Raw genomic sequence first — 12,177 nt, 5'->3', positions numbered from 1 at the left:
GTTTACAGATGGTCTTCTGAATTGAAATCACTATCTTGCTTTGAAGGGAAGGTAATACTTAACAAACTGCTCCCCCTCCGTAGTTGGACTACCTTAATACTTGTTCAAAAAACAGAGATTATAACTGTGATGAAATAATGAAAGCAATATTTAATAAGGAAGTGAGCACTATTATAAAAAGAAATAATTAGACGTAAAATATAAAAATTATTAGAATTGTGAATCGAATGTGATAATATACTAGCAAACAAACCGCCCGGAAGGCAGTCTTTCTGCTAGTATGTATATGAATATACATTCATATATATATGTATATATATATATATATTTATGTGTGTGTGAGTACATACATACTTGTTACCACACCCATTATTCTTGAGTCATATTCGAACCCGTAAGAAAGCCATTCACTGAATTTGTCAGCTAATTTTTCTCGCTGTAGGCAGAAAAGCTAACACACCAAAACACTTCGAACTCTCGGTCTCTCTCTCTTTTCCATACACACATACACACACACACTTATATATATATATATATATATATATATATATATATATGCATATTCATATGAATGTACGTGTGTATGGGCGCGCGTGTGTGAATGTGTGCGTGTGTATGTTGCAAATTCTTCATGTAAAGTTGTTTGTTGACACAAATTTTGTTGTTTGGAAGGATCTTAATATCTATTTTATTGCTTGCATGGCACACTCGAAATTACAAAAAATTATATGTGTACGTGCGTGTTATGTGTATGGGTGTTGCTGTGGGCTTGCATGCTTTTGTGAGTGTGTGTGAGTGTATTTGTGTGTAGCGGCCATGTGTATATATGTGTGTTTGCGTTTGTATATATATATATATATATATATATATATATACGCAAAATATTTCTGTCAAATTATACATACATACACATATAGATTGGTAGATAGATAAGTAGATAGATAGATAAATAGATAGATAGATAGATAGATAGATGCATACATACCTACATACATATATATATATATATGTATATATATTTATATATATATATATGTATGTATGTATGTATGTATGTATGTATGTATGTATGTATGTATGTATACATGTATGTATGTATGTATGTATGTATGTATGTATGTGTGTAGTGGGTAGCAATTTTCTTCACTACTTCCGGGAGTGACGACACTGCCAGACACGAGTCCCGGGCTCAGCTGGCTCCGGCTGACAGTACCCGAAATGGAACCCTATCCAGGGTTACGGAAAGGAGACAGCCTTCAAAGATATCAAGAATAGAGGCCTGTAGGTGGTTTAGTGTTCGACTGGACATTCTTCCGGCAGCTCCTGCAACAAAGCTGGTGCCAAACGTAATGCTCTGCACTCCTTTGGACCATATCAGCAAGGTCGAGTGAGGAATCCTGACGATTGGGCTACCCAGGATTTTCTTACATCTCGCCCAGGCCTGCGCAAAACTGGAGTGGAAACTGGAGGGGACATGAAATGTAAAACCCAGACTGCATTAGTTTATGCGCAACTCCATTGCTCCCCGAGACACATACGAGACAAAAGGAAGGCAACAACAACAAATAATATATGTATATATATATATATATGATTATATATATATATATACATACAAACATATATAAATATATATATGTATATAATATATACATACAATATATATATATATATATATATATATATATATATATTATATATATATATGTATGTATTTATATATATTATATATATATATATATATATATATATATATATATAGATATAATATATACGGTGGAAGAAAGTGTGCGTGTGTGAGCGAATAAAAGAAAACCATCCCTCTATCTCATCATGGCATTCAAATGATGATGTCGTCTTGAGCGGAATTTCGATCCAGAGCGTAAAAGAAGGTGATTAAAATACCATAAGATGCTTAGCCCCATGCTTTGAAACCGTATATTTCTTTTCATTTGTAGTTTGTTTGTTTTGTTTTTTTTTTTTTTTTTGTTTTTTTTTTTTTGTTTTTTTTTTTTCAGAGAAAGAATTGTGGTGCCCACAACCATTATATAACCCTTAATATTTCATGTGGAAAATTCACGCTCTCATCTGATCAAACGTTTGCAACAGGAACGTAATCTGCTCAAGGCATCTACGACCCAATTGTGGTGATGCTGCTAGAGTTGAAGACTGTGATAGTAGTAATGATAGTGAGTGTTGTTTTTTTTTAGTATTGCACTAATTTTTTTTCTGTGTGTTATTAAGCATTTCGCCCGGCGTGCTAACGTTTCTTATTTCTTTATTGCCCACAATGGGCAAATAATAGAGGGGACAAACGGATTAAGTCGATTACATCGACTCCACTGCGTAACTGGTCCTTAATTTATCGACCACAAAAGGATGAAAGGCAAAGTCGACCTCGGCGGAATTTGAACTCAGAACGTAGTGGCAGGCAAAATACCAATTTCTTTACTACCCATAAAGGGCTAAACACAGAAGGGACAAACAAGGGCAGACAAACGGATTAAGTCGATTACATCGACCCCAGTACGTAACTGGTACTTAATTTATCGACCCCGAAATGATGAAAGGCAAAGTCGACCTCGGCGGAATTTGAGCTCAGAACGTAGCTGCAGACGAAATACTGCTAAGCATTTCGCCCGGTGCGCTAACGTTTCTGCCAGCTCGCCGCAATCGTTTCTAATATAATTACAAAGACAGGAATTTGGTCGGACAAAGTCAATCAATTAGATCGACCTGGAACTTTATTTTATCAGCATCAGAAAGATGTCAGGAAAAGTTGACATCAGTGCAATTCGAACTCAGGACGTAAAGAGCTGGAACCAATACTGCTAGGAATTTTATCGAAGCTTTAACGTTTCTGCCACTCCATCGCCCTTATATTTGATTTTAATTTAGGCACAATGCAAAGGCACTGAGCTGGTGGAATCGTTAGCACCCTAGCTAAGATATATATCAGCATTTCGTCCATCTTAAACGTACTCAGTTTAAATTACGCCGAGGTCGACTTTGCCGTTCATTCTTTCGTAGTCGATAAAGCAAGTACCAGCTGAACCCTGGGGTCGTTGTAATTGACTAGCCCCTCCCATAAATCTGATGGCCTTGTATTAGAATTTGAAACCAATCTTTAGATACAGCGACTGTAAATTTGAGAGGAGGGTTTCATGGAAATTATAGATTCAGGACTTGAGTATCAATTTGTTCTTATCGGCCACGGGATGGAAGAAAGCCACAGCTCACTACAGTAGAATTCGATCTCAAAATTTGAAAAACCGAAGTAAATAATACAATTTTGTCATATGCAACATTTAATAATCGCAATTTTGCCAATTTTATTCTGTGAATGAAATAAAATTTCTTCCAGCCCTGTAGTGTGTGTGTGGGGGAGTTGATTACATCGACTACAGTGCTTCAATGATACTTATTTTATCGACCCTGAAAGGATGAAAGGCAAAATTTTGTAGGAGGAGGCCAGTCGATTACATCGACCCCAGTACGCGACTGGTACTTAATTTATCGACCCCCGAAAGGATGAAAGGCAAAGTCGACCTCGGCGGAATTTGAACTCAGAACGTAACGGCAGACGAAATACCTATTTCTTTACTACCCACGCGGGGCTAAACACAGAGGGGACAAACAAGGACAGACAAACGGATTAAGTCGATTACATTCACTCCAGTGCGTAACTGGTACTTGTTTAATCGACCCCAAATGGATGAAAGGCAAAGTCGACCTCGGCGGAATTTGAACACAGAACATAAGGGCAGACGAAATACCTATTTCTTTACTACCCACAAGGGGCTAAACACAGAGGGGACAAACAAGGACAGACAAACGGATTAAGTTGATTACATTCACTCCAGTGCGTAGCTGGTACTTAATTTAATCGACCCCAAATGGATGAAAGGCAAAGTCGACCTCGGCGGAATTTGAACTCAGAACGTAGCGGCAGAACGTTTCTGCCAGCTCGCCGTCTTACTGAACGAAATAATGGAAGTGTGTATACAGGCTTACATATATAGAATTGATATGATAAAGTGAAACAGACAGATAGACAGGGAGGGGAGAAAGATGTGAAGAGAGAGAAGAGAGAAACTAATTATATTAGGATATGGAGGTATGCATGAAAAAACCTTGAAAATCGACTAAAGATAAAATAATGAAAATGCGTGCTTTTATGTAGGAACGCTTCGCCACTGTGTCTCTGGGTGTGTGCTGGATGTGTGCGGTGGTGTGTGTGTGTGTGTTTGTGTGTGTGTGTGTGCGCGTGTGTGTGTGTTTGTTTGTGTGTGTGTGCAGCGTTCTTTCATATGTATAATAATTAAAAGAAACTTAACGGAAATTAGCACATAATGAAAATACAATCCAGAAGATAAGAATCAACAAAGTACAACGTGAATAACAACAACAACAACAATAGAGATAAAGAGAGAGAGAGAGATAGACAGACAGACAGACAGACAGATAGATAGATAGATAGATAGATAGATAGATAGATAGATAGATAGATAGATAGATAGATAGATATAGAGAGAGATAGGTAGATGGGTAGATGTATAGACAGAGCTAGATAGGTAGATAGATAAATAGGTAGATAGATAGATGAGAGAGAGAGAGAGAGGTAGATAGATAGGTAGATAGGTAAATATATAGACAGATACATAGATAGGCAGATAGATAGATAGATAGATAGATAGATAGATAGATAGATAGATAGATAGATAGATAGATAGATAGATAGAGTGAAAAGAGTGAGGAGAGAGAAAAGCTTTGAAGTCAGAAAAGAGGAAACAGTAAAATAAGATTCCTGTAAGAAATCTTCAACAGAAGAAAATCAACGTTATTAATTATCTCCCTTTATTTCTACCGTTCTGAAGTTACTGGTTAAGCTGACATGCTTCGTATCAGTTATACAATGATTCAAGCAACAGTTGAAATAATGAATTCGTGTTTATTTCATTATCTAACTAGTTGAAATGTAAATACATTTACACAACGGGTGCTTTATCATGTTATACTTAGCATATGGTGAGAAAAATCTAGAAAGAAAGAACCAAATTTCATATTGTTCTCTATTCTCTTATACTTAAATTGCAACATTGAATAATGGATTTCAAGATAGACTAATCCGCTTGTCTGTCCATGTTTGTCCCTTCATCTTTTACGCCAAGACAAGACAAATGCATGTTAAACAGTTCCAATCAGTTAAAATCAGAAGTCATGAAATCCTGTGCCTGGTAGTGTATTAGGGCATTTCTCGTTATTATTACTGAGTGATAGAGCAACGCACGCAATCAAAGTGACACTGGGGTAGAAATATACGAAGCCAAATATATACATTATGGCTACCAATCTAATAAGAGTAGACTAGGCACATGCATCACAACCATATGTGAGTGACATGGTGACCTCATATCATAATGAACAGTATAAGACCTTGCACGTGGGGCCCAGTTAGAACTTTCTTCCGGTCGAGTAGCCCATCCCGTTTCAAAGATCCATGAATAAGGGTTGTTTAAAGATGATGAATGAAACACTCATATTTTTAGGGTTGAATTATTTAAACCCCGCGAAATTCTTCTCAACACATGGCTAAAATGCTCCTCCACGACATCTGCTCGTTATCAGCGATGGATGAGGTCAAGCAAAAAGGAAGCAAATCAGTGGTATTGAGTAGAATATTTGCTGTAGCCCGTCTTTTATACCAAGACAAAACAATGTACATGATAACAATTCCAAGCCATGGGAGCCACTGCCTGGTACTGCATCAGATCATTGGTACTGCATCTGGGCATGGTACTGCATCAGGACATGATACTACATCAAGGCATTAAGGTACTGCATCAGGGCATTATCATCATCATCATCATCATCATCATCATATTATTATTATTATTATTATATATTATTATTATTATTATTATTATATTATTATTATATTATTATTATTATTAATATTATATTATCATTATTATTATTCATTATTATTATTATTATTATTATTATTATTATTATTTTTTATTATCATCATCATCATCATCATCATCATCATCATCATCATCATCATCATTACTATTATTTTGAAAGGTGGTCAGCTTGCGGAATTTTGTCCGGCAGTGCACCGGACAAAATGCTCGACGACATTTTGTCCATCTTTATGTTCTCAGCTCAAAACCTGCCGAAAATATGTGAAGATATGGAAAATAGGTGAAAATATGAACATGATAGCACGTCCAGTCAGTTAAGATCAGAAGCTATGAGAGCCAGTGCCTGTTACTGCATCAAGGCAATTATTATCATCATCATCATCATTATTATTATTATTATTATTATTATTATTATATTATTATTATTATTATTATTATTATTATTATTGAGTGAGAGAGCAGTGCATGCCATCAAACATCAAAGTGACACTGGAGTAAAACATACGAAGCCCAGTATACCCATCAGGACTACCTGTCTGATAAGGGTACACTAGGCACATGCATCACAACCATATGTGCGCGACATGGTGATCTCATATCAAGATAAACAGCACATGACCTTGCAGGTGGGCTCACTTAGAATTTTCTTCTGGTCCAGTAACCCATCCCGCTCAAAAGGTCCCTGAATAAGGATTGTTTAAGGATGTTGAACGAAGCACCCATGTTTCCAGAGGTGAATTATTCAAACCTCAAAGAATCCCTCTCAACACATGGCTATGATGCCCCACCACTACTTCTGCTCGTGATCAGAGATGCACATATCGTCAGCCACTAAGGGACATGCTCAACTGGTTAAGGTCAAACAACTGACAAGCAAATCTGTGGTATTGAGCAGAATATTTGCTGTAGCCCATCTTTTATACCAAGACAAAACAATATACATGATAACACTTCCAATCAGTTAAGATCAGAAGCCATGAGAGCCACTGTCTGGTACTGCATCTATTATTATTACTATTATTATTATTATTATTATTATTATTATTATTATTATTATTATGAGTGATGAGAGAGCAGTGCATGCCATCAAAGTGACACGGGGGTAAAATATACGAAGCCCAATATACACATCATGACTACCCGTCTGATAAGGGTACACCAGGCACATGCATCACAACCATATGTGCGCGACAGGTGTATTATTATTATTATTACTACTACTACACTACTACTACTAATACAACTACTATTTTATTATCATTATTATTATTATTATTATTATTATTATTATTATTATTATTATTATTATTATTATTAAGGCGGCGAGCTGGCATAATTAGCATGTTGGATAAAATGCTTAGCAGTATTTCGTCCGCCCTCACGTTCTGAAATCAAATGCCGTCTGAGTTGATAAGTTAAGTAGTAGTGATACACTGGGGGGTCAATGTAATCGACTGGTTCCCTCCCCTAAAATTACAGGCCTTGTGCCTATATTAGAAAAGATTATTATCATTATTATTATTATTATTATTATTATTATTATTATTATTATTATTATTATTTAGATTATTTCTTTCCAGACTAGACAAAATGAGCCGCCAAGAGGCATTATGTTGAAAAATCTGTTGATAAAGTTCAAGGTTACACTTATATATATATATACACACACATACATACTCTCTAATTCTCTCTCTCTCTTTCTCTCTCTCACACACACATACAGATATACACACACACACTCACGCAAAAATAATAACATTTATACACATATATAAAATGCTTTATTTTTGTGTATATGCCATTGTGCGCATGTGTACGCAGACAAGCATTGCCATTATACATGCTAACATATACAAGATATACCTTCGACGCTAACATATACCCGTGCAAGACTGTGAAAGTATGTAATGCATATTTTAATTTTTTTTGCTTGCCTTTTGTGATTGTGTATATGTGTATATATCTGTGTATACGTATATATGCGCATGCGCATCAGTGTGTCTAATGTAAATATCTAAAAGCATATGGTAACACTGTTTATACTGTGCTATTTCGAGTGTGTCCAAAGCTGATAGTTTGTGAAAACATGTCTGTTTGATGGGGACCCTTCTTTTGAGGTTTCCCTACCTACTTCCCATTGCAACCCATCCTATCCCATCCTAACCGACACCCCACTTCCGTCTACCCTTTTTTCCACACTTCTTCCTTCCAAACAACATACTATTCTTCTTCTTCTTCTTCTTCTTCTTCTTCTTCTTCTTCTTCTTCTTCTTCTTCGTCTTCTTCTTCTTCTTCTTCGCATCCTTTGTATTTTCATTTTTTATTTCTTTATATGTTGAATTTTGTGTTAGTGACGACGACAAGGGCGATGATGATGATGATGACGATGATGATGATTATGATTATGGTTGTGGTTGTGGTGGTGGTGGTGTCGGTGTGGTGGCGGTTTCCAAACCCATCCTATTTTGTGTGTGTTTTTCTTTATACTTCTTTCATAAAATAGCAATTAACGGTGCCCATCTGCTTTAGTGAGAAGAAGACGAGAAAGAAGAAACAGAAGAAAAAGTAGTGTTAGTAGTAGCGTTAGTAGTAGTGTTAGTAGTAGTAGTAGTAGTAGTAGTAGTAGTAGTAGTAGTAGTAGTAGTAGTAGTAGTAGTACAAAAAGAAGAGGAGGGTGATGATGATGACGATGAAGAAGAAGAAGAAGAAGAAGAAGAACTTGAACAAGAAGAAAAAGAAGACGAAGAAGAAGAAGAAGAAGACGAAGAAGAAGAAGAAGAAGAAGAAGAAGAAGAAGAAGAAGAAGAAGAAAACGATGAAGAAGAAGCAGATGAAGAAGAAGAAGAACAACAACAACAACAACAAAATGACAACGGAGGATGGGGAAAAAGAGGGGAGGGATGAGGGAGCTCCTTGAAAAGGGAGTTTCTTTCGCCTAAATGAATTAATCCCTGTTATATATTCAGACAAAGGGCTTTTTATGTAACTTTTCTAGAATAAACAAAGAAAAGAATGAAAATAGAAAGCAAACAACAAATAAATGAATAAAATATACATAAAAAAAGATTTATATATTGAGATTAGTGAAGAGAATTTCCAGTCAGGAAGATGCACGAAAATATAAAGGTGTATAATTATGTACGTGTGTGTGTGTGTGTGTGTGTGTGTATGTGTGTATGTGTGTGTGCGTGTGCATGTACGTATAAGTGATATATATATATATATATATATGCATGCATATTATATATATATTTGTGTGTGTGTATGTGTGTGTGTGTGTGTGTGTGCCAGCGCGTGTATACATCCTTGTATGCCGTTGTATATATGAATTATTTTCAGTACGATGAATTCTTCCCTCAAGCACTCATATGCATTCATACATACACACGCACACAAACACACATGCATGCACACATATACACATGAATACACATACACATATATGGACACACACACATGCACATATATACATACACACAAGATACGTATAAATCTCATTCTCTGGAGATGTATCACAAAATCTTATCAGTATTATAATTATATATATATCTATATATATATATATATAATTATATATACATATTCATGCACACACACACAAACACACACACATATATATATATATGTATGTATATATTATATATATATATATATATATATATATATATATGCACACACGTAAGTTATAAAACGCACATTAACGATTTTATGTTTGCGTGTATGTTATATATATACATATGTATATATGTGTGTGTGTGTATACTATATATATTTTTTTTACGTGTATATATATATACACCAATGGAAAGAAGAAAACATATATATATATATATATATATATATATATATATACAGAAAGAGAGGGGAGGGAGAGGGAGAGGGAGAGAAAGAGAGAGACAAACAAAATTTTTCGCGTTTGTCTGTTATGAATATAGAAACACATTCAAACGTCAGATGAAAAACACTCAATACTTATACCTACGGCATGAAAATCATCTTTTTTGAAAACATAGGCAAGAAACAAAACTGGTTTCAGTAATATTGAAAAAATAGAATCCGTGAAAATTAAAATTGGTCTCCGTTGGAAAATCCTATATACCAAAATATCGGTTCCATCGTTTTCAGTATTTCTCGATCCAATGTTACTTAAATTCCTCAACTTGCTTTTCTCCTGGTTTGGTTTTGATTGTTGCAGTCAGCTCAACAAGCGTTCGGCAAATTCCATCGATCAGGTATTTTATTCTATATACATACATACTTACATACATACATACATACATACATATATATATATGTGTGTGTGTGTGTGTGTGTGTGTGTGTGTGTGTGTGTATGTATGTATGTATTTGTATATATGTATAAGAATGTATGTATGTATATATACATATATATATATATATGTATAAAGTATAGGAAGTATTATATATTAAAACTTCAAATTTCCGCACTAAGGCACGGATTTTATGCCCCATGGTCGTAACTTCAACCGTGCCCTTTCTGTTGTGAATTTTGCTACCCAGGTATCGGTTATCTTTCGAATTATCCGTAATAAGATAATTCATTTGTCTACTTCAATAATTATATATATATATATATATATATATATATGCTGAATGTATTTGTGGCTGTCCACGCTGTCCAGACTGTAGACGCTGTCCACGCTGTGTAGACTGTCCATTTTCATGCTGTCTACACTGTCCACGATGTCCAAGATTGTCGAGGCTGCCCACATTCTCCAGTCTGCCCATGCTGTCCACGCTGTCTACGCTGCCCACGCTGTCCAATACTCTGCAGGCTGTCCAGGCAGTCCAACTATTAGTTGGTCGGAGTGGTTCCTGTTGCTTCGTGACATCTTCGCCCAGGCGTCATTTGAACTCGAAATGCAAAAGGACCATCCCAACCATCTCTCTTCATTTCGTTCTTTGTAGTGAAGAGAAACAACAGAAAATGTAGAAAACGAGAAAGTAGTAGTGGTAGTAGTAGTAGTAGTAGTAGTAGTAGTAGTAGTAGTAGCAGCAGCAGCAGCAAGAGAAGTACCAGCAGCAGCAGCAGCAGCAGTAGTAGTAGTAGTAGTAGTAGTAGTAGTAGTAGTAGTAGTAGTAGTAGTAGTAGAAATAATAGTAGTAGTAGTAGTAGTAGTAGTAGTAGCAGCAGCAGCAGCAACAGAAGTACCACCACCACCAGCAGCAGCAGCAGCAGCAGCAGCAGCAGTAGTAGTAGTAGTAGTAGTAGTAGTAGTAGTAGTAGTAGTACTAGTAGTAGTAGTAGTAGTAGTAGTAGACGGAAAAGAAGCAGAGATAATAGATTCTGCAAAACCAGGTGATTCGAGAGTGAAATGTAAGGAAACAGAAAAGATTGAGAAATACCAGCCACTGTGGAACGAGATAAGAAAGTTATGGGGCATGAGGTAAGTATTGGTGATCCTGGTAGCAACTGGCATATTTGGAGTAATTTCCAAGGGCTTTGAAAAACATATTGAGAATATTGGAGCTGCTTTCAGGCTCAAAGTGATCCAGAAGACAGCGTTGTTGGGTACAGCTCGCATTCTGAGGAGAGTATTGTCCCTTTGAGTCATAGGAGAAGGCACTACTTGAAACCTTTGATGATTTGTTATTGCCTGCTTTCAGGTAAAGAACAACAAGAAATGAAGAATCATCCGAGAGTCTCTCAGAATAACAATAATTATAATAATGATAATTTCTCCTGTCTGCCGGACGCAAGGCAGCGAGCTAGCAGAATCGTCAATGCGCCAAGCAAAATGCTTAGCAGTAATTCTTCTGTCACTACGTTCTGAGCTCAAATTCCGTCGAGGTTGTCTTTGCCTTTCATCTTTTCAGGGTCGATAAAATAAGTACCAATTGAGCACTGGAATCAATGTAATCGATCTCCACCGAACATACTGTTTGTTGCAAAATTTCAAACCAACATTATAGATAAGCCCTATAAATTAAATATGTTACTTTTTCGTTAGATAGATTTATTTATAAGGACGAATTCTGTTGTAACCAGAAATGGATATTGTTAGGACAAGAAATTAGTTTTCTGATAATCCCCTAATAAAATAAAGAACTCATTGGCAAGGTAATCCACCAAGCAGGAAACAAGCAAAGATGAACTCTTTTACTCTTTTACTTGCTTCAGTCATTTGACTGTGGCTATGCTGGAGCACCGCCTTTTAGTAGAGCAAATAGACCACAGGACTTATTCTTTGTAAGCCTAGTACTTATTCTATCGGTCTCTTCTGACGAAC

The 12,177-nt window shown here is 36.0% G+C and overlaps 1 long non-coding RNA gene across 1 annotated transcript; it reads left to right on the top strand.

The window, feature by feature from the left end:
• Positions 1-2,997: 2,997 nt before the first annotated feature.
• On the top strand, positions 2,998-7,465 carry LOC118761548. Its single transcript, XR_004997462.1, has 3 exons — positions 2,998-3,026; positions 3,156-3,159; positions 7,335-7,465. It is a non-coding gene; the product is annotated as an uncharacterized LOC118761548 (long non-coding RNA).
• Positions 7,466-12,177: the final 4,712 nt, after the last annotated feature.

The sequence above is a fragment of the Octopus sinensis genome, unplaced genomic scaffold, assembly GCF_006345805.1.
Source record: "Octopus sinensis unplaced genomic scaffold, ASM634580v1 Contig15008, whole genome shotgun sequence".
Lineage (NCBI taxonomy): Eukaryota > Metazoa > Mollusca > Cephalopoda > Octopoda > Octopodidae > Octopus > Octopus sinensis.
This window is presented reverse-complemented; position numbering and strand designations above follow the sequence as displayed.